Source organism: Adiantum capillus-veneris, chromosome 26, assembly GCF_014529385.1.
Source record: "Adiantum capillus-veneris isolate H3 chromosome 26, ASM1452938v2, whole genome shotgun sequence".
Classification (NCBI taxonomy): domain Eukaryota; kingdom Viridiplantae; phylum Streptophyta; class Polypodiopsida; order Polypodiales; family Pteridaceae; genus Adiantum; species Adiantum capillus-veneris.
This window is the reverse complement of record NC_140956.1, coordinates 118083748-118108476: the sequence shown is the minus strand read 5'-3', so window position 1 is coordinate 118108476 and position 24729 is coordinate 118083748. Positions and strand designations below refer to the sequence as shown.

The 24729-nt window shown below is 44.3% G+C and overlaps 1 protein-coding gene across 2 annotated transcripts in view; it reads right to left on the bottom strand.

The window, feature by feature from the left end:
* The window catches only part of LOC147424053 (uncharacterized), a 92236-nt gene that overhangs the window by 43561 nt on the left and 23946 nt on the right, over window positions 1–24729 (bottom strand). The gene's annotated exons all lie outside the window — the stretch shown is intronic.

Below are 24729 nucleotides of genomic sequence, written 5' to 3'. Positions count from 1 at the left end.
AATGCATATACTTCTCAGCTTTTCATGAACAATCCGCATACATTTGTGCTCATTCATGAGTGAAACGTGCTCAACGTACAATATGTCATGCCTAGGAAAAGGAATCACATAAAGACGCTGACTAAAATACAGAAAACGATCACGAATGAAACATTCGAACAATGCGTGCCTATCAATCATGCGAACACATAGTACTTCCTGTAAGGGTTCTTTGAAACTCGACTTGAGAGCCAAGATCGCTTCTTTCTAATGGGGTTCTTGGGACCTAGGCTGGAGAGCCAAGATCGGTTCTTCCTGAATGATCGAATCGTCCTGTGGGAGTTCTTTGGACCTCGACTTGAAAGCCAAGATCGGTTCTTCGTGATTGATCGGATCTACAACGAGGTTAGCTTCGCTAGAAAAAGCATCCACTAACACATCATCCTTGTGAACAATCACATCATCTTCATGCAACTCATCATGCTTGTGAGAAATCACATCTTGATCATGCAAATCATCATGCAAATCATTGTCAATCAAATCATCATCATGCTGCTCACAATCATGCAAATCCTGTGTGTCGTGCTTTGGAGAAAAAGAGATTGAGAGTCTCCTTCTCATGAATCCGTTCAATCTTGTCCTGCATATTAGCAATGAGAGATGGAGAATGAACAATGTCCTCTCCATGAATGACAATGGGAGAATCACTTTTGGCATTGAGAGTGAAAGTGTTAGCATCTCAATCAATGAGAGGGTTAGCATCACGAAACCATCGAATGCCCAAAATCATATCACATCTTGAGAGAGGAGAGACAACAAATCTTCTAGTGAAGGCAGCTTTTTGAATTGCAAACAACACATCAAGGCACTCCTCCGTGATGAGAGCCTCCATATCGGGAACAAAGCCAGAGACCTCGATAGGAGATCTATGACTAACTTCTAGGCGGGCTCTTTTAACAAGAGAGGGACTAATCACATCATGCATACTACCTGGGTTAAACAATATGACAAAACGCTGCCCCGTCGTATGACCATAACATTTAATGAGAGAATCATCAATGAGAGGGTCATGAGAAACTTGGGGCACACTCGTGTTATCATTAATTGCATTGACAGAGGAAGTAGGTTCTGTGGATTCTTTAGATTCATTCGATTCAAGCTTAGGACATGTTCTTTTTATGTGACCCTTAATGTGATAATGAAAACAACGACCTTCCTTAGAATAAGTACTTTGCTCTTCCGACGTGATGTATCCTCCTACAATTCCTTGTGCTACCTTTTCATCTGGAGTAAGCTTAGGTTTAGCAATTGTGTTAGTCTTACCCTTAGATTCATTGGAAGAATTCTTTTCTCAGAGACTGTTGGAAGATTGGTTAGAAGAGTTATCGTTCTTACCGTTCTGAGAAGTCTGCAAGGTACTTGTGGACGTCTTATTCTCCTTAGGCTTTCCCTTGTTGTGCTTCATCTGCTGCACAAGAGCAATCGATACCGCCTTGTTGAGATCGATTGGATCGAGCACCTTGACATCGTACTTGATATACTCGTCCAATCCATAAAGGAATGCCTCTTTGCGTTCATAATCCGACTTGCGTAATTGGGTACCTAGCTGCAAAACACGATCAGAAAAAGATATAACCGGCATACCATTTTGCTTGAGAGCACGCCAATAGTCCTTCAATCGTGCGAGGTACTAAGGTGGCATAAACCGCGCCTTGGGCTTGTCTTGGAAATCAGCCCAATTGAAGGAAAGGGACGTGAGTTCGTCGGCTTCCTCTAGGTGCACGGCTAGCTATGCCTCTTGCCATGCGTTGTACCAATTGATGGCATCACCGACAAGGTACATAGCTGTCGTTAAAACTTTGCTATTTCCTGTCTTCTTAGTTGTCGCAAAATAAGCATTAAATTGATGCAACCAACAATGGATAACCGTAGCATCTATCTTACCATCATACTTACTGAAAGTCAACTTCTCTGTCACTGGATGGTTGGAATCCGCATCGTGGCTTGCCTCACTTGAAGAACTCCCACGATCTTTGGTTGGTTCGGGTTTTGACGCAAGTACTTGTCGAATCAACTCTTAAGTACGTAGTTCTCTTTGAGCTTCACACTCGATCTCCAAGGCCGCGCTTCGTGCTACTGCTTCCTCCTTTCTTAGTTCTTTTCGTCCTTTTCGTGCGTCGCGCTCGCATTCTAAAGCAATGCGATTTGCTCCTTGCTCGCGGTCCTTAGCAATGCGATTTGCTTCTTGTTGTGCAGCAATTCTTTCGTGTCTGTCGTCGCGCTCGCGGACCTTAGCTTCCTGTTGTTCTGCTTTGCTTGCTAGTTGTGCCAACGCAACTCGATTCGTTTCTTGTTGTTGTGCCATCATGTCCAACATCAACTTGATCATCGCCTCCATTGAAGTTGGTACAACTCGTAGCGTAGATGGCGAAGGGGGAGGGTCAGAGAAATCTCTTGGTGGGGAGAACTCTTCATCGTCTCTCTCATGCTCATCACCTGTATGCGAAGTATCCATTCCGCTTCGGGTGACGACCATGCACTATGATCTTTGGTTCTTAAGTTCACGAGGAACTTGGGTTCTTGAGGTTCTTGAGGTTTTCTTTCGCTTGCAAACCGTGTTTGAGAAGGATCTTCTCTTCACCCGAGTTCTACTCCTTTTCGTGGGCGCACCACTTGGCGGCCTTGCGCTCACACCAAGGTTGCTTTTCCCCACCTCACATCGATTTGCCGGCCGCTAAGTGCACGGTCCGCTCTCAATGAGTGAAAAGAGACACAAGGGGAGGCTAGACAAGCCCTTCTTTCCTGGGATTCCTGTCACTCTTCAAAAACACAATTAGGAATCGACACACCCAAGCCAACTTGGGTTTGTGCGACCGCAACAAGCAAAAAAAAAAATTCTTGTGATTCTTGTGGTTCTTTCCTTGAGTGATACAGAACACTGCCAAAGCTCTGATACCAATGTTAGATGCAGCGGGATGAATGTTTGCGCTTTGCTCAAGATGAGTGCTCCGAACTGTGCTCAAGATTCCTTTTGTTCTTATGGAAGGTAGAGCCTTCCGTTCTTAATGAGAGTGTGCTATGATCACAAACAAAGTGAATGGACACTGTGCGTGCAACTGTATGAGACTGAGAGATAGAGAGAGAAGAGAGACCACAACACCAAAGACGTTGTAAAACCCTCCTCCGAAGGCCCCACTCTCGTCGGCAAGAGTGGTCTACTTATGATTGCACAATCTGGTACAAACGGTATGCATGAGACCGATGAAAGTCTAGGCTATGTCGACGAGACGACGGGGATGACGAGGCCGACACTAGGGCTGAAATCTGCAATCTTTCTACTGCTGTCCAAAAACGCTTTGGGCTGAAATCTACGACTAGTCCAAAAACGCTGATTCTGGGACTGTTTTCGTAGGTCTTTGACGCTGAAAATCTGCAAGTCTTTTGGCTGAAAACTGAGATCTTTCTGGGGCTGAATCTGCTGCTCTTCGAGGGCTAAAAAACGCAGGTTGTAGCTGAGGAAAAACGCTGAGATGGGCTGCGTTCTGGGGCTGAAACTGAGGCTTATCTGCTGAAAAACGCCAAGGCAAAGTGGAGGCTGGCGATGGAGCAAAAACGCTAGGGCTGAGGGATGGGAAGGATCTGCTGCTTGGAGGGAATCCACCAAGGCTTGGTCTTGCTGAGAAGTTGCCTGTTGAGCTTGGCTCCTGTTGCCTCTTCTGGCATTTAGTGCTAACTTTGGTTTGCTTATATATTTTCTTACCCAATTTGCCCTACCTACATTTGTTGGAAAGTCACTTAAATTAATAAGTGAAAAATAAAAATAGGTAAAATAGGCTAAATGCACTGGAAAAATCCCCTGATTGAATCTGATGGATTCTGATGGGAATACTGATGATCATGCTGTGTGCAACCAGAGGATATTCATCTACACTAAGTGACTGGGCATGCACGGTCTACGAATAGACTCACAAAAGTGCCAGATCACTTCTAATCTAGACTGACTGGACTGACTGAACATGCTGTAGCTTGTCCACGGACACATAGGGTTGGATGTGTCATGTGACATTCATGTGCAAACTGTTGAGTCTCTCTTTCCCCTCATCTTGGATTATCCTACCTACTGATAGGACACCATCCGGTGGTGGTCCATGCGGTCTCCCAGTGACTGCTGCAGCTTACGGTAGCTTCTACAGTGCACACTGCTTAGTCTGGCTTTCCTTGTTTCGGAGAAGTTTACGGCGTAGATTGCTGCATCTGGCCTTCCTGGAGTTTTTACACAGCTTAGCCACCTGGCCACACTGTATTACAAGTTCATGCATTGGCAGGCTTCTGGTCATTCTCATGACGGTTCCTGAGCTTCCCCATTTTCTCGAGACGGTTTGACTACAGACACAACAAATCCTATTGGGCAGGACACTTGCAAGTCTATTGGCACTTCTTTCACAACAAGAAGTTGTTTTCACACTCAGTTTAGGACGTTCACGTAGTATTTTCACCCTGTCTTCGGGTTGGCCACCCATAGCATAGGTTGTACCTTGTCGGGCCGTCCGAGTTTGGGATTGGCCGCCTACTTGAGCTAGGCGCCCATCTTGGACATGGGGCCAGGGGGGTACACATTTCATTATCATCTGATCATTGTACGGATCTTCCGTTAGGTAATTATGGGGGGCGATCACCATACCTGCATTTTGATTTCTCTCTCTTTCTTTCTCTCTCTCTCTCTCTCTCTCTCTCTCTCTCTCTCTCTCTCTTCCGCACACGTGCGCTCTCACAGTCAGCAAGCTGACGTTTCCCCTCAGCAGCCTGAGAATGGCTCATTCTGTAGGGTAGTTTACTAACTGGTTTACTGCCTACAACCACGTCTATGCCATGTTGCACACACATTGTCAACGGTAACCCTGGTGGTAGATCATTGGAAAATACATCTTGATATTCCATTAACAATTTTTTTAATTAATTAGCAATATTTGCTTGTTGAGGAGAGAGAGAGTAGTAGCCATTGCAGGAAGAGAAGGAGAGAAGCATGTGGCGTTGAAAAATTTTCAATGAAAACAGAATCAACATTCGAAAGAAAATGACACAAAGAGTAACACAAGAAAACTTCTTCTATTTCATTATCAGAAGTGAGCTTCATAAGCTCTGCTGTACATATGAATGGTGAAGAAGGCACATCCTTCTCTGCTAACACCAACATATGTGCGCCATGGGATTCAAACATGAGACTGTTGTGCTCGTAGCTACATTTAAGTGATGGTCCTAGGCTATGCAGTTGTTCTCGACCAAGTACCACATCCACCCACTCCATATTCATGACCTGGAAATCCAAGGATGTGTTATACACTTGAATTTCCAACGGTACATCTCTCGCTTGAGTGTCCCACACCTCGGCGTCATGGCCGTCATCGTCGCTACCTTGTAACGGTGGGAACTCGGAGTTTGGGACAACTTGAGCCATTTCACTAACCCGTAGTTAATGAAATTGTGTGAGGCCCCATCCTCTACGAAGATACGCACCCTGTGCCCTTGAATAGATCCGTGCATACGCACTAGCTCATGTGGACCGAAGGTCTGCTGCCACATGGAAGCCGTTATACAACATTCATGCACCATCTCAGTGTGTTACCTCCACATTGGAGAAACGGGAGAAAGACTCAAGAGGCAACAGCTGCACCATGTCCACTGCTCTCTTTCTTTGCCTTGGGTAGCAGATTTTTCCTTGGGACAATCCTTTTTGCCATGGCCACTTTCTAAACATTGGAAACATAATTGTTCTTTTTTGCCTTCTCAAACTCTTCTGTACAGAGGGGCACTCTGAAACCGGCATGTTAACTTCAAAAAGGGCGGTAGACTTTAGAATTAAACCTTATTTGCTTTCACCCATTTAATTTGTCGCCCACTTTACCTGTACTTTCAAGACACAACAAAGGGGAAAGGGATACAGGCTGCTAGATTGCACCTCTATGAGAAGACCGACACCAGATTGGCCCCTAAATAGGCGCCCCTTTCGATATTTCTTTATTCTTTAAAAGAGGGAATAAACGTTGTGGTTCCCTACAAGTTGCCCCGCACAACCTTGGCTGAATTTCAACTGTTCTAGCCCGATTTCGGCAACATAACTGTACCAAGACCCTTCACAGTCAGTATTCCCATGCATTGGATGACTTTCCCGACGCATACGGACACTTTGCAAAACTTGGCGAGAATCTGCAGCACGCTGAATTCTCTGTTTTCTGCCCCGAAAATGCGCCAGATCACCTGTACAGCGGTCCCCTCGCGTCCCCGAACCTCCTAGGGGTATTAGGGTCCGTTTAGGGCCAAAACCCTAAACCTGCAAAAATACACAGCAGGCTGTAATTTACTGTTTCGGGCTCCGTTTCGCGTGCCGGTCGCATCCGTAGCAAGTCCTCGAGCTCCCGCACCTGTAGGGCTACTTGCCCTTTGAATCGGACGAGATTTCTGGCGTGAAACCTCTCCGAATTCACCTATACCTGCGGGGGATTAGCCGCTAGCTAATCCAGTACCTGTGCAAGAAGCTCTTGCCTCGGCAATCGCGCATGAACCCACACAACTGTACATTGGTCAATTGAAAAGCCCACTAGAGGGGCATAACATACTGCCATAGGGGAGAGAGAGGGCAGTGCGTAGCGAGCAGGGCATCACTCCTCGCACCGCACTGTACATAGGAGGGAAAGGAAGCACTCCATAGCTCTTAACCTGTGAGATAGGAACTTGCAAAATGAGGCTCCCAGCTATAAATTCAGCGCCACTTCTTCTTGCATGAGGAAAGTGCACAAAAATGTGCCACTTGGCACATTTACAAGCTATTTCCCGTTTCGGGGTTGCCGCCTAAAAATCTCCCGACCAGTTGCCCGGTTGACTTCACGACAGAGTAATAAAATGTTCCCCTTGTCATTTCGGAGGTAATGACGCGGACACATTTTCAGGTCCCAAAATAGCAGTTCCCTAAATTTTAGGAGATGCTGCCATTGTATCTTTCTAGGTCATCCGACCCTCTTTGTACACTGCAGCCACATCAAAAACTGAAATGTAGCCTATGTAGCAAAGGATTCCACTTTGGCTAGTCAATGACCCCACTTTGGCTAACCATAGTCCTTGTCCAACCTTAGTGCTCTCTTGCCCTCAGGCCTGGTAGTGCTCTCTTGCCCTCAGGCCTGGACTCCCTCTGGATAGTTCCACACTAAGAATGAAATCAACAAAAAGGATAGATAGTAGTCACACGCTGGTGACATACCCCCCTCTTGAAATCTCAAACGTCCTCGTTTGCATCTATGTCGTACATGCTCACAGTCAGCACTACTGTATTCAACACCTGTCGACATATGTACGACACATACATGCTCATTGTCAACCCTGGTGTATTCAACATCTCGTCGACACATGTATTGCCCATGTGAACCCTGTCCCAATGACATAGTGATAGCTTCGCACTCTGCCATTGCTTTGAGTCACTAACTTTCCAACGACAAAATGGTAGGCACACATTTTGCCATTGTCTTATAATACACGTTGGGCCCAGTAACACTTTTGAGCATACCTAAACCGACAGTTTAAGAATGCAGTTACACATGTACCCTTTAATAGAAGCAATTACTGTATCCTTGACAAACTGACAAGAAATACTCACTTCTATAGCACTAACCAAACTTTTGGACATTCCATAAGAGCAATTGCCAAACTGACAATCTGTACAGCTCTAACATTCATGTAACATGTATTTGATTTGAGCTCACTTTAAATACCATGTACATCATTTGTTTCAGAAGCCATTGTCACACTGACAATCCATGTAGCTTTGAAACTCAAGGGATCAAGGTAGGTTGCAAATCGAAGGCTTCAAGGTAAAGTGATAACACAGTTGGTGACTCTGCAAGTTCACCTTCTTCCATCCACTTAGCATCCATTGGTGGATAGTTTCTGAACTTTACCAAGTAACGCCTAGCAACCTTGCCTTTCACTTTTCTTTCTTTATGTGCCAAAATCTGTTCCGGGACCAAGATCCCGTCAAGTTCCTCGACTTCCGGCTCATCTTCAGCTGGCATATCACCCACATAGGGTCTGAGAAGACTCACATGAAACGCATTGTGAATCTTCCAACTGTCAGGCAATTTCAGCCTATATGCAACATCACTGATTATGTCGCACACTTGAAAAGGCCCATAGTAACGCATGCTGAGCTTTGGAAACAGTCTTTCCTTGCCCTTCATCTTCTTTAACCTTGCCTTTTCAAAGCGTAGAAGCACCCAATCACCAAGTGAAAATATCACTTCACAACGGTGACGATCAACTGCTTTCTTTAGCTTTGCCTGAGTCAGTTTTTTCTAAGGCCACTTTGACCTTCCTGTACATTTCATCCATGTCCTGAACATACTTATCTGCTTCAAATATCTTGTCCTTTGTATGCAGTATGGGAGGAACTTTCTTGCCACCTTCAACTATCTCAAAAGGTGCCTTGCCGGTTGATGAATGCACTGTATTATTGTATGCATACTCCACCAATGGCAAATACTGCTCCCACTTTCCTAACAATATAAAATACATTCGGATAAATAGGATTTATCACTTATTACTGAAGCCAGAGGATATAGAGAGAAATAAATAGAGAGAGAGATAGAGAGTGAGAAGATCGACACAGTACTGGGAACCAGACGATGGGCTGGTCCCCCCCGTAATAGTATCTTTATTACTGAGGAGAAGTCTATACAAGCACTTGAACCGAACGTATTACCACATTCGTTCTAGAATAAGACTTGATGGTTCCCGGAAGCCTCAGCTTCCGATTCCTAGGGCAAAACCCTATTCCAAGGAACTTCTGTTCCTTATTCCAATTCCTCGAGAATCAAGGTTCTCGCCTCTGGATCTCACCTTCCAGACTCAGGGCATGACATCCCTGCAACTCTCTTTTAGAACTCTATTTCCAGAGTCCTCTTCCCGCAGAACAACTCTGCTTTCCCGGACACGAAGTCCTTACTTGGGAATCCCAAGTACCGGATTCTTTGCTATTATGTATGCTAGCAACAAGAGTATGATAAGTGAGGAACTAATTCTTTCTCCTATGAAATGTTTCTTCTTCCTCTTCCCTACCCTCATTCCCTGCTAGCTCTCTCCACCTTCGAAGGTGTTTGAGGTCTTGGGACTGAGGCTTGGGATAGTTAAAGCTTTCTTCAAGTTTATGTTATGTTTGAGATGCATGAAGCTTTCCATCTTCATTGCATCACCTAGGTCACAAGGAACACAAAGACTGTATTGTAACAAGTCTCTCTCAATGGGAGAAATCATAATACAAATGCCTATTGGAGGGGGGATCGTCTCCACATAAATCCGGTCCTCAACTGTTGTCATGTTCTCTAAATTCTCTCTCTTGCAAAAGTATTGTTCATGCCAAGTTAACTAATTGCTATGATTATGTTGCTATCTTCAATTATGTTCACCCGTTATGCTAACAAAGTTATTTCTCAAAAGTACTCTCATTAATTTCCGCTATTCTCAAGTTAAATAGGCCAATTCCATTACATTGGTATCAGAGCATTTGGTTTCTCTTTTCTTGCTTAAGAAGAGAGGTCCTTAAGTAGCCTATAAATGGTTGATGTTGTTAATTATATTAGGGTAAGTGGAACTGGGATCTATTATCGGTTTTGTTGAGCCCACTATGTGGGGGATGGTGCACACCTCGGGAGCTTTGGACTTAATAATGGAGTCTTTTTAGACTTGCCTACGGCTTTACCATTATTGAGCCATAAGAAGTCCGAAAGGAGCTAGCCCTTGGCAACTCTGCTATGATAGACCTACTCCTCTACTCTCTATAATTAACCACTTCAAGCCGTGGGTGTAGATACTTAAGAGCCGATTTTCAAAGGCTAAGAGGAGTGGCAACTAAGGTTTTGAATTGCCAAAGCATACACTAAGTACATACATAAATTTTGTTACCATGGCTAACAATAATCAAGAGAGTAGAATGAACATTGATAGCTTTGATTTTGCACATGAAGGTGCTAATGATGATGCTCCCATGTTTGTGAATTATCTCGTCACTAGGTTGCAGCAAGCTATGGGCAACCTTGCTTTGCAAGCCGAAGTTACTCAACAACTTCGTGCTTATGGAATTTCCCTTCCAAGAGAGAGAGCTTAGGAGGCCTCTTGAAGAGACCCCCAAAAGAAGACTCTCTCCCATTCGAGAGGAGGAATCCAAAGAGCAAGAAATCAATGAAAGTTTAAGTTCCTCTGAAGATGTGGCTCCGCGAAGACGGCGGTCTAGACGATCGCCTACTCCTCCCAAGAGGAAAAGATCAACACATAGTCCTTCTCCTCATCACTCTGAAAGGAAAGAGAGGAAACAAAGGAAGAAAAGGGCTAGGAAGAGGTCACCCTCTTCTCCTTCTTCTTCACCTTCCTCCTCTTCCGATGAAAGTTATGGCTATTCTCCTAAAGAATACAAGAGGGGAGGACATCGCAAATCATTTCCTGCATGGCGAAGGTCACAAAAGCTAAAGAAGTTCAAGGAGGGAGGAAAGAGTATCTATTTTCTCACCTATGATGGCACCTTCGGTGCTACCGACAAAGTGTTGGCCTTCATCCAGCAATTTGATGCGGCCTTTGGAGATGAGGGCTTCACAGAGTCCTCTAAGCTACGCCATGTAGCTATGCACTTCCAAAAATCAGCTCGTCAATGGTGGGCTAGCCTTCGTGGAAATGGTGAAGCCCCAAAGACATGGAAAACTCTACGAGTTTCCATCATGAAGCAATTCCTTGCAAGCGATGCAAAGGACAAAGTGCTTACCGAATGGCGCAGCTTAAAGCTCCTCTCCCATGAGTCTACCCACAAATATGTAGACAAGTTTTGGGATTTACATCTCAAGGCTACTGTCTTTCAAAAGATAGACTTTGCCGAGCAAAGGCAGCAATTATGTGCGGGATTACCTGAAGAGATGGCCGAATACATCAACTCTCAACGGCCTGCTACGATTACCGAAGTAATCCATCACACCATGGTTGCTTCACGCATCAATTTCCATCAAGGGGCTAGACGTAATGTCAAGCCCATGGAAAACAAAGATAAAAATGATGCAAAGGGGAAAATCAATGCTCAAAATAATTCCCAAGTCACTTCCAACAACAACAACAATCGGTCCAAGGAGAAGGGAGTTTACAAAGGTAAAAACAAACTCTCTCCTGAAGAGCTTGAAGCTTTTCGCAAGGACCATAAGTGTTTCAAGTGTGGGGAGCAAGAACATGGCTATCGTTCTTGCCCCAAGAAGAATACTCGCAATGAAACTCCTAGGGCTTCCACCATCGAAGCTCCAAAAGAGGATGCTCATTGCAAAGGATCATTACTCTTCTATGCTTGGGGAAAGGTAAGAGAGCATGATGCCTTCATCTTGTTTGACCCTGGCTCTACTCTCAACTTCATATCAATAGAGTTGGCCACCAAGTTGGGCATTCAAGCTTTTGAGATGGGAGATATGGTAATAGCTGACGCAGCTTTCAAGGGACAGCAAGCCTCCGTTACTCCCTTGATTGGGAAGTTGAGGCTTCATGTCCAAAGCTATGTCGACAAAGAAGATTTCTTCATCTCTCCTCTCCAACATCAGGATGTTATCCTAGAGGCACCATGGTTTGATCGCATGGCTGCCAACATGAAGTTCCCTCAAAGGAGAATCTACTTCACCTACAGGGGAAAGAACATGTATATAGATGCTAGTGAGCGTGGTCGCATTATTCCACTTGTAAATCCTCTTGCTTTTGATAAGTCAATGAAGAGCTCAGTTTCTGCGTACATGATTTTTGTCAAAGAGTCTCTAAAAGATACTAATGTTTCATCAAATGTAAATGATAGGAATCAAGAAGAGTTAGACTTGTCTAATTTTCTAAAAGGATTCCAAGATGTGTTCATCGATGATATCCTTATGGACTTAGCTCCAAAACGAGGGGATGATGACCATCGTATTGAGCTCCTTCCTGGAAGCTCACCACCTAACAAGCCTCCTTATCGAGTCTCACAAGCTCAACAAGAGGAGATCATGAGGCAAGTACAAGAGCTGGTAGACAAAGGGATGGTGAGGCCTAGTTCCTCTCCCTTTTGTTCTCCAGTCCTTTTAGTGCAAAACAAAGATGGTACATACCGTATGTCTGTGGACTATCGAGCACTAAACCATATCACTATCAAAAACAGATTTCCCGTACCTCGGGTAGAAGATCTGTTTGAGAAGCTACAAGGCTCTACCTACTTCAATAGGATTGACCTTAAGAGTGGCTATCATCAAATAAGGATAGTGGATGAAGATATCTTAAAGACCGCGTTTCGCACAACGTTTGGTCTTTATGAATATCTAGTCATGCCTTTTGGCTTGACTAATGCACCAGCTACGTTCAATCGTTTGATGGAGAAAATTTTTAGACCATATCGTAAATTCACTGGAGTGTTCTTTGATGATATCATCATCTACTCCAAGTCTTTGGAGAAACATAAGCAACAGCTCCAAGTGATTTTTCAAGCATTGAGGGAAAACAAGCTTTATCTCAACCAAAAGAAAAGCAAATTCTTCCTTCAAGAGATTCAATACCTAGGTCATATTATCTCTAAAGATGGTATCCAAATGGATCCATCAAAGTTAGAGGTAATAAAAGCACGGCCTAACCCAAGAAATCTACACGAGCTAAGAAGCTTTGTTGGTATGTGCGCATACTATAGACGCTTCATAGCAAAATTCTCTGAAGTAGCAGGACCACTACACGACTTAACTAAGAAGAACGTTAAGTTTGTATGGATTGCTAAGGAGCAAAATGCTTTTGAACAGGTCAAAGAGAAACTTACTTCCCAACCAGTCCTCGTGCTTCCGGATCTCTCAAAGCCATTTGAGGTCCAATGTGATGCTTGTGGTGATTGCCTTGGAGTCGTTTTGCTTCAAGAAGGGCATGCCATAGCATATGAGAGCCGAAGGCTTAATATTGATGAACGAGTCTTGGGCATTTATGAGAAAGAGCTTTTAGCTGTTCTACATGCCCTAGACACATGGAAGCACTACCTATTGGGGACTCCATTTATCCTACAAACTGACCACCAAAGTCTCAAGTATTTCATGACGCAAACCAAGCTTTCCGACAAACAAATGAGGTGGGCAAATTTTCTTTCGCAATTTAATTTCCATATTGCTCAAATAGCTGGTAAGCACAATCAAGTTGCTGATGCACTTTCACGACGACCAAAAGTTAATGCGGTGTCTATAGTTACTCACAATGATCTATCTTCTATGATAGATGAGTATGCTACTGACCCTGACTTTAGAGACATAATGTAAGCCCTTGCTTTGGGGAAGAAAGAGGAACCATTCACCTTGCAGGATGGTTATCTTCTCCACGGCAATAGGCTATGTGTTACCCATTCCCTTCGTGAGAAAGTTATGTATGAATCCCATGCTCCTCCATATGCGGGGCATAGAGGTATTCAACCTACTCTCCGAGGAGTAGAGACGTACTTCTATTGGCCTACCATGAAAGTGGACATACAAGAGTATGTATCAAAATGTGTAGTATGCCAAAAGACCAAGTATGATAGAGGGAAGCAACCTGGATTACTCCAACCATTGCCTATTCCAAATTCACCATGGGAGAGTATATCCATGGATTTCATCTTTGGATTACCCAAGTCTATCCATGGGAATAAAGGAATATGGACAATAGTCGACTGGTTTAGGAAGCAAGCACATTTTATTCCTGTCAAAAAGACTATTAAGGCACATCAAATGGCAACTCTCTTCATATCTCAGATTTTCAAGCACCATGGATTACCCACATCCATCGTGTCAGATAGAGATCCTAGAATGACCAGTAATTTTTGGAAAGGTCTCTTTGAAAATCTAGGAACAAGATTGAATTTCTCTTCGGCCTATCACCCACAAACGGATGGCCAAAGTGAGATAGCCAATCTTACGATACTCGATCTACTCAAGACTTATGTTACCGAAGTAGATCAACGCTCACAATGGGAAAAGTATTTACCTCTTGTAGAGTATGCCTACAATAATACTGTACATACTTCTACGGGAAAAGCACCTTTTGAGATCATTGAGGGAAGACCTAAAAGTCCCTTGCTACTCAAAGTACATGGGAAGATCTTCGCCGCCGATGAGTATAGCCGTGACCTACAAGAATCTTTTCAAAAGATTAGGGAGGCTATATCTATCTCTCAACAAAGGCAAAAAGCTGCTGCTGATAAGCACAGAAGAGCCTTAATGTTCAAAGAAAATGATTGGGTCTTACTCAAGTTTCCTAAGGCTCGGCTAAGGCAAACGACGGGCAAAAATCCTACGGGCCATCAAAAGTATTATGCTAAACTAGCAAAAAGATACTATGGTCCTTTCCAAATCTTGAAGCCCATCAATGAGACGGCTTATCAACTCAAGTTGCCCAAGCATTGGCTCATACACAATGCCTTTCATGTAAGCCTACTTAAGCCCTACAAAGGAGAGCCACCAACTGAACCAATTATTGAAGACCCTCCCGAAGTTGAAGACCAAGAAGAGGTGCTACAACCCGAAGCTGTCCTTCGGCATGAAGACAAGGTACTACGACATGGTAAGATTATCCGACGGTATCTTATTAAGTTCAAAAATTATCCTTTTGAAGATGCTAGATGGATGCAAGGAGTACAGCTTAAGGATAGTATGAACCTTGTCAATGCTTACAATGCTACATTAGAGTAAGCAAATGTACAAATTTCTTTTAAATGACTCATGTTTTTGTCTTATAAGACTACTCCTCTTTTTAATTGTGCACAAATTTAACTAGTATGCATGCTTAGAATCATGTTTGTGATGACAACGTCTCTCAAACACCAAGTAGAATTTGTCACTCTACTTTGGGAGAATGAAATGAACTAAAGAGCAGACATGCTTGCGGCAGCTATGTCTCCCAAGCACCAAATGGATTAGTCATCCATCTTGGAAAGATGTCGTAGGGTAAAAAGGGATCCTCTATCCGCTAAGTAAGATTGACTAATGACTAAGGCTTTATCTCTTCTACCTCATAGTCGAGGACGACTATGATTTCAAGAGAGAGGTAATGTCATAAAATCTAATATCTAACCAACCCAAATGATTTTCTCATATTAAATTGATCACTTAATGTGGGAGAATAAACGGGAACAAGTGTTAAGATATAGATATGTGCTTATAGATCTATCTCAACACGGGGCCAATGGTAAAGGGGCCCAAATGAGAGATGGTCTATCAAAGAGCAAGGCTAACCAATGGAGCATAAGACCTTAGGGTTAGCTTCATTAAAGACCTCCAATAATGTGTGTAAAAGTCCTTTGACCTTAGGTAAGCTAGGGCTGAGCTTGAGGCGGGAACCCGGCCCAAGCTCGAGGTACTTGTCCTGCTTGAGGTGCTTGATTAAGGTGCTTGAGGTGCTTGATCTGCTACATGCTTGAGGTGCTTGACTTGCTACATGATTAAGGTACTTGAGGTGCTTTGACAAGCTTGCCTGAGATGCTTGTGGGAATACCCCCTAGTCCAAGTGCTTAGTCATGCTTGATGACTAAGGTGCTTGAGCACCAAGAGTCAAAAGGATCTCTACAAAGGAGGGGGCGAGCCCTTTTCCTAGGGGCTAGAGAGAGAACACACTCACACACACAAGGAAGGCCCAAGCTTGAAGAGGCAGCAGGGACACATGTCAGGCCCCAAGGGGTCCAATAGTAATTTAGGAGATTTAATTAATTGATTTATCATTTATCTAGCCCTCTCTCTCAAAGGGGAAAGGGGGAACACTTGTCTCAAGGCTACCCCTACTGCTTGTAATGCCTCCTGCTCATGATTGGCTAGGCCTGGAGGGGTCCAATGAGCTTCAAGCATTAGCTACAAGGGGGGGTCGACCCAAGCAAGCTAGGGGGATGCTTAGGGGGTATACTCACCCACACACACTCACAAACACTCTCATTGTGTGCTATGCAAAGTGAAAGAGCTCCCTCTCCTTTTCCAAGCAAGTAGAGGTTGAGAGCCTATACCAACACTCTTGGCTATGGAGTGCAAATCCAACCAAGAGCCATGCTTCAATGCTTAAGCTTGCCATCTCCTTCTTCTTCATTACTATGCTATTATGTATGCTAGCAACAAGAGTATGATAAGTGAGGAACTAATTCTTTCTCCTATGAAATGTTTCTTCTTCCTCTTCCCTACCCTCATTCCCTGCTAGCTCTCTCCACCTTCGAAGGTGTTTGAGGTCTTGGGACTGAGGCTTGGGATAGTTAAAGCTTTCTTCAAGTTTATGTTATGTTTGTGATGCATGAAGCTTTCCATCTTCATTGCATCACCTAGGTCACAAGGAACACAAAGACTGTATTGTAACAAGTCTCTCTCAATGGGAGAAATCATAATACAAATGCCTATTGGAGGGGGGATCGGCTCCACATAAATCCGGTCCTCAACTGTTGTCATGTTCTCTAAATTCTCTCTCTTGCAAAAGTATTGTTCATGCCAAGTTAACTAATTGCTATGATTATGTTGCTATCTTCAATTATGTTCACCCGTTATGCTCACAAAGTTATTTCTCAAAAGTACTCTCATTAATTTCCGCTATTCTCAAGTTAAATAGGCCAATTCCATTACAGGTCATCTGACCCTTTTTGTACACTGCAGCCACACCAAGAATTGAAATGTAGCCTCTGTAGCAAAGGATTCCACTTTGGCTAGTCAATGACCCCACTTTGGCTAACCATAGTCCTTGTCCAACCTTAGTGCTCTCTTGCTCTCAGGCCTAGACTCCCTCTGGAGAGTTCCACACTAGCTATGCAATGCAGGGCAGTTAGATTTCCAGAGGGGTGTTTCCAAAAAGAGAAAATATAAGAAAGAAATCAACAAAAAGGATAGATAGTAGTCACATGTTGGTGACATACCCCCTTCTTAAAATCTCAAACGTCCTCGTTTACATCTATGTCGTACATGCTCACAGTCAACACCCGGGTGTGCACACCTGTCAACACATGTACGACACATACATGCTCATTGTCAACCCTGGTGTATTCAACATCGCGTTGACACATGTATTGCGTATGTGTGAACCCTGTCCCAATGACAGTGGTAGCTTCGCACTCTGCCATTGCTTTGAGTCAATAACTTTCCAATGACAAAATGGTAGCTACGCATTTTGCCACTGTCTTTTAGTACACGTTGGATCCAGTAACATTTTTGAGCATACCCAAACCGGCAGTTGAAGAATGCAGTTACACATGTACTCTTTAATAGAAGCAATTACTGTATCGTTGACAAACTGACAAGAAACACTCACTTCTATAGCACTAACCAAACTTTTGGACATTCCATAAGAGCAATTGCCAAACTGACAATCTGTACTTCATTTGAGCTCACTTTAAATAACATGTACATCATTTCTTTCAGAAGCCATTGTCACACTGACAATCCATGTAGCTTTGAAACTCAAGGGGTCAAGTTAGGTTGCAAATCAAAGGCTTCAAGGTAAAGTGATAACACAGTTGCTGACTCTGCAAGTTCACCTTCTTCCATCTACTTAGCATCCATTGGTGGATAGTTTCTGAACTTCACCAAGTAACGCCTAGCAACCTTGCCTTTCACTTTTCTTTCTTTATGTGCCAAAATCTGTTCCGAGACCAAGATTTCGTCAACTTCATCGACTTCCGGCTGATCTTCAACTAGCATATCTTCTGGCACATCACCCACATAGGGTCTGAGAAGACACATGAAACGCATTGTGAATCTTCCAACTCTCATGCAATTTCAGCCTATATGCAACATCACTAATTATGTCGCATACTTGAAAAGGCTCATAGTAACGCATGCTGAGCTTTGGAAACAGTCTTTCCTTGCCCTTCATCTTCTTTAACCTTGCCTTTTCAAAGCGTAGAAGCACCCAATCACCAAGTGAAAATACCACTTCACGACGGTGACGATCAGTTGCTTTCTTTTGCTTTGCCTGAGTCTTTTCCAAGGCCACTTTGACCTTCTTGTACATTTCATCCATGTCCTGAACATACTTATCCTCTTCAAAAATCTTGTCCTTTGTATGTAGTATGGGAGGAACTTTCTTGCCACCTTCAACTATCTCAAAAGGTGCCTTGCCAGTTGATGCATGCACTGTATTATTGTATGCATACTCCACCAATGGCAAATACTGCTCCCACTTTCCTCTATGCTCTCTCACACAGCACCATTAGATCTAGGACAGTAGAGCCATCTTTGAGGAGATAGTGTTCATGTCGTTGTCCATCCATTAGCTGCTCGAAGACACTTGCAAAATCTTCATCATTTGCATACTGTTCCCTCATATCATCAAGCTCATGATGATAAGGAATTGACACAGCTGAAATTTGTGGCTTCCTTGACAAGGCATCAGCCACAATGTTCTTCTTGCCTTCCACATGCACAATCTGAAATGGAACATGGACAAGATATTTGCCCATCGCATATGCTTCTCAGATAACTTTGCCTATGTCAAGAAGTATCGCAAGGTCTGATGCTCCGTTTGGACAACGAAATCTGCACCTAGCAGGTAATGTTTCCAACTTAAGAGCGCATGAATCACGGCCTGCAATTCTTTTTCATATACTTGCATGGTCTTTTCTGGCCCTTGCAATATTCTACTCTCATAGGCTACTACCCTGCCATCTTGCATTAGCACTGCACCAATGCTACTACCACAGGCGTCACATTGGACCACAAATGCCTTCCTAAGATCTAGCAACACAATGACTGGATGTGAAGTCATCTTTTCCTTTAAGAGATTAAAAGTTGAAATCTCTTTCTGTGTCCATCTAAAGGTGACTGTCTTCTTTTAAAGAGCATGTAAAGGTGAAGCGAAATTTCAGATAAACCTTCTGTAATAGGAGCATAGTCCCAAGAAGCTTCGGACATCGTGCACCGTCTTCAAATCTGGCCATGACTTGATCGCTTCAACTTTAGCAGGATCCATTCTGACACCATCCTTTGAGACAATGTGTCCCAGGAAGTGAATCTCTTCCAGAAAAAATTCACTTTTCTCTGCATTGATAAGCAACCTATGGCTACGTAGCTCTTTGAACACAATGGCCAAGTGATGCCTATGCTCCTCTTCATTCTTTGAGTAGACTATTACGTCGTCAAAGAATGTACCAACAAACTGCTGGTGTGGACGGAAAATTATGTCCATCATCCTATTGAACGTAGCAGGAGCATTTGTGAGACCAAAGGGCATCACTAAAAATTCGTAAAGGCCAAACGTCGTTCTAAAAGCAGTCTTGTACACATCCTCTGATCTAATGCGGACCTGATGGTACCCACTCTTTAGATCTATCCTGCTAAACATAGCTGCTCCTTCTAATTTCTCTAGAATATCATCAATTCTAGGTATAGGGAACCTATTCTTGATGATATTCTTGTTCAGTGCACGGTAGTCGATGCACATACGCCATGAGCCATCCTTTTTCTGCACCAACAGCACTGGAGAACAGAATGCGGATGAACTGGGCTGAATCAGCCCCTTTTCTAACAGCTCCTGTACTTGGCTCATTATCTCTTTCTGCTGAGCGGTAATTGAGACGATAATGAATCGCAAAAACAGTCACTATATTGCTGTAAAAACATTGATCTTTCTTTCTCTAACATAGATAAATTTGATTCATCACAATCTGACACTTCACGTACAAAAATCAAGTACGCAAAAAGATGCTTTTTCATTACAGAAGTAATAGCAGAAGCTGATATAGTGGGAATAGACTCCCCTTTAAGCTTTACATCCAGAATGTGAGTCTTTCCTCTGCTCTGTACAGTGATCTTTTTGTTGTAGGCATCCATGATTCCCTGTACACGATACAACCAAGGAATGCCTAGCAACACATAACATCCATCCAGTGGCATGATGTAAAATTCCTCAGCATCTACATAGGACTGGATATGTAGGCGCAACTTTCCCATGATGGGTGTCACAGCCTCTGTAAGGCCAGGACATCATAGTTACCGGGGAACGCCCCCTAACCCCCGTTCCGGTGTTCCAGGGGGCAGTTCCCTTCCCGAACGTTCCAGAACGTCCCGGAATGTCTGACGTTCCGGGTGGCCAATGCAAACCGGAACGGCCGTTCCGGAACGTTCCGAAACGCCCCCGGACCGTTCCGGAATGCCCCTGGAACGGCCAACGGCTACAAACAAATTTGGCAAAAATTGAAAAAATTGAAGTAAATGTTTGGGCTTCTTTTGAAAGTGTGCAAGGCCTCAAGGACTCATAAAATGCACCCCCCTCCCCCTTTCTCTTCACAAGCTAATCCTCAAGGCTCAAGCTCTCTCCCTCTCACACTCAAGATCTCTGTTTGGGCTTCTTTTGAAAGTGTGCAAGGCCTCAAGGACTCATAAAATGCACCCCCCTCCCCCTTTCTCTTCACAAGCTAATCCTCAAGGCTCAAGCTCTCTCCCTCTCACACTCAAGATCTCTCCCTCTCAAGGCTCACTCTCTCAAGGCTCAAGGCTTCAAGCCTTCAAGCTCTCTTCCGCTCCCTCCCACTCTCTCAAATCTCTCCCTCTCCATCTCTCTCTCTCTCTCTCTCTCTCTCTCTCTCTCTCTCTCTCTCTCTCTCTCTCTCTCTCTCTCTCTCTCTCATCATCTAGTCATAGCAAGGTTGAATGGTCTTCAAAACGAGTTTTTTGTGAGTATTAGAGTCAAAGCACTCTAATACTCCTTGTATTTAAACACAAGGAGCTAAAAATTGCACTATTTGGGTGTTTTTTATACCTCCCGTTCCGCGACGTTCCCGTTCCGGACCCCTAGCTGTTCCCCCGTTCCGCGGGGATCCCGTTGCCGTTCCCGTTCCGCGTTCCGGGTAACTATGCAGGACATGCCAAACCTGCCTCTGCTGTATACCCCATCTCTTCAGGTCTGATTTCCAACTTTGAAGCCAATTCTGGGAAATGAAGTTGGCTTGCACCTGGATCAAAGAAGATAAGCACTGTTTGATCCCTGACCTTTCCCCATGCTCTGCAAAGCTCACTTACATCTGAATTTGGCTTGTCGTCCACCATATCTGGCACTAGACCAGCCATGGGCCTCTTTCCTTTCCTGTCCTCCTTGTCTTCAAAATCAGCTGGCCTTTTCTTTTGAGGACAATTCTAAGCAATGTGGCCAAGCTGCTCACAGATGAAGCATTTGTTCTTTGACCTCAGGACCTTCTTTTGCTCTTCCGTCTTGCGAGGAAAACGTCTTTTCCATTGCTTCGCTGGTCTCTTTTCTGATTCAGCCATAGCTTTGTCTTTCCCTGCGTTGGCTAGCTCCTGAGTCACTTTCGGAGCCTCCTTGGGAACATACTTCTTCGCTGAATTTTTCTTGGCTGATCCTTCCTTGACGCTTGTATTGAATTCACAATCTTCTCCCTTGAGAAAACCATTGCCAGTGTGTGACTTTGGTCTTCGTGCAATACTTTCTCAATCCTTTGGGTAGGCCACAACAGTATTTTCCAATCTGTTCTGTCAATGGCACAAACCTATAGGAAGTTACTAGAAGTAGAGCTTTCCAAAACTTCCGATTGTAGTCATCCAGATTCTTGCAAGTAGCAGTATCAAGCTAGTGCCATTCTGTCATGACATCTGCTTCAAAGTCATCAGATAACCATGCTGCTGCAAAAATCTGCTTGAAGTAAATCCATGTGGACGGAGCTTGCCCTTGAAGCAATAAAGTTGTCCACCATTGTCCCGCAATTCCTGTCAAGAAAGTGGCTGCCTTGCGGACCTTTGAAGCCTCTGTAAAGTTTCCCCTTGCATAGGCCTTGTCAAACTGCTGGAGGAATAAGAGAGCCTTCTTCCTGTCATCAAACCCTGTAAAGGTCGTGAATGTCACACCTTTGCCACCTTCTTTGTACGGAGTTGGCTTCTCCAGCGGCGTTAAGTTGTCATATGGAAGTGACTGAAACATGGGAACACTGTTAGGGTTCATCTGTGTTCCTTGGCCGCTATTAAGTTGACCTGGATATGCCATATTTGGCTGTTGATTTGTAATTCCAGGCATACCAAAATTTGCCTGTGGCATCCCAAATTGGCCCTGAGTGCTTTGAAACCCTGGTTGCATGCCCATGACACCATCCATGGGGTTAGGCATCATCGTTTGAGCACCCCCTAACACTGTCCTGGCGTGTAAAACTGATTTCCAGGTGCATGACCAGCCATGCTCTGGAATACTGATCCACCTCCAAAATAGCCAGGGTGTAGTGAAGGTGGCGGGAAGACTTGTTGCATAGCCTGGAGGTTACTTCCCTGCCCATTAGAACCAGCTATAGGCTGCTGAAAGATGGTTGGCTGAACTGGTACAGCTTGAAAGACTGGCATTTCAGCCACCTGTTCTTGCACCGTAGGCACAGGTTTTGGAGACTGCATGGTCTCCGTCAAGTGTACAGGTGTTTCCATTGATTCTGCGGTATGAATCACCTCTGCTTGAGCCTTAACATGCTTCTGAATATGATCCAGTGACCCAACTTGCTGAGACGGAAGAGGAGGTTGCAAAAAGGCTAAAAACCTCGAGTTCTGCATTACCTGTGTGAACATAGCCACAGCAGTAGCCAACTGGGTCCTGAATATATCATCATCCGTCTGTGGTGGTCTTGAAGACTCACCCACTTCATGTGTCTGTTGACCCTACGAAGAGGAAACCTCTTCAGCCACATCATCTGGTCTGTCAGCCATAATTGCAATTCCCTGTGTCTGATCTATAATCCCCTGTGTCTTCAAGCCCAAACTGACCAAGGCTCACTTCTATGGGAAAAAGTGATTTAATCCCGGCGATGGAACCATGAAACCGGCCTGTTAAATCCAAAAAGGGCGGTAGACCATAGACTTTAAACTTTATTTGCTGTCACCCATTTAATTTGTCGCCCACGTTACCTGTACTTTCAAGACACAACAAAGGGGAAGGCATACAGGTTGCTAGATTGCACCTGTATAAGAAGACCGACACCAGATTGTCCCCTAAACAGGCGCCCCTATCGGTATTTCTTTATTCTTTAAAAGAGGGAATAAAAGTTGTGGTTCCCTACAAGCTGTCCCGCATAATCTTGGCTGAATTTCAACTGTTCTGGCCCGATTTCGGCAGCATAACTGTACTAGGACCCTTCACAGTCAGTATCCCCACGCATTGGATGACTTTCCCGACGCATACGGACACTTTGCAAAACCTGGCGAGAATCTGCAGCACGCTGAATTCTCTGTTTTCTGCCCCGAAAATGCGCCAAATCACCTGTACAGCGGTCCCCCCGCGTCCCCGAACCTCCTGGGGGTATTAGGGTCAGTTTAGGGCCAAAACCCTAAACCTGCAAAAATACAAAGCAGGCTGTAATTCACTGTTTCGGGCTTCGTTTCAACTGCCGGTCGCATCCGTAGCAAGTCCTCGAGCTCCCGCACCTGTAGGGCTACTTGCCCTTTGAATCGGACGAGATTTCGCACGTGAGACCTCTCCGAATAACCTGTACAGCGGGGGATTAGCCGCTAGCTAATAGAGTACCTGTGCAAGAGGCTCTTGCCTCGGCAATCGCGCATGAATCCACACAACTGTACATTGGTCAAATGAAAATCCCACTAGAGGGGCATAACATACTGCCATAGGAAGGAGAGAGCAATGCGTAGCGTGCAGGGCATCACTCCTAGCACCGCACTGTACATAAGAGAGAAAGGAAGCACTCCATAGCTCTGAACCTGTGAGACCGAAACTGAAAATGAGCCCTCTCTTGTCTAGCCCTCTCTTGTCTAAAATCAGCACCACTTCTTCATGCATGAGGAAGGTGCATAGAAATGTGCCACTTGGCACATTTACAGGCCATTTCTCGTTTCGGGGTTGCCGCCTAAAAATCTCCCGACCGGTTGCCCAATTGACTTCGCGGCAGAGTAATAAAATGTTCCCCTTGTCATTCCGGAGGTAATGACGCGAACACATTTTCAGGTCCAAAATAGCAGTTCCCTAAATTTTAGGAGATGCTGCCATTGTAACTTTCTAGGTCATCTGACCCTCTTTGTACACTGCAACCACACCAAGAACTGAAATGTAGCCTCTGTAGCAAAGGATTCCACTTTGGCTAATCAATGACCCCACTTTGGCTAACCATAGTCCTTGTCCAACCTTAGTGCTCTCTTGCCCTCAGGCCTGGACTCCCTCTGAACAGTTCCACACTAGCTATGCAATGCAGGGCAGTTAGATTTCCAGAGGGGTGTTTCCAAAAAGTGAAAATGAATAAATAATAAGAAAGAAATCAACAAAAAGGATAGATAGTATTGACATGCTGGTGACAGAGAACCCTCCTCCATACCGCCCTTTATAGCCCTTGGCCTTCTGAGGTTCCCTGCCCAGCTTAGCAGTCGGCCCTTGGCACAGGTGCTTGACCCCCCAAGGTTGCCCTTGGCATGACATTATTCATAACATGTCATGAGTCCTTGGGATCAGTGAGATAAGCTCCACCTATCCATAAGTATGAATCATCCGTCAAGCATACTACACAACCTATAGCTTGCATAAATGATCATCTAATTACGCAAGCCCCTCAACAAAACAACACAAGAGCTCCTGAATCGTAAAATCCATACAAGCATACAGCGCCATAAAATATGCAAAAAATATTACGCCTCAACAAATCGCCCTCTTCCACCTACTTAAGGAAGTGATCAGCAGGACAAAATGGCGTATTTGAATGAAAATAGTTTTCAAAATTGGACACCATAGCATGAGTAACCAATTTATACAAAGGAAGGTTTTGCATGGGTAGTT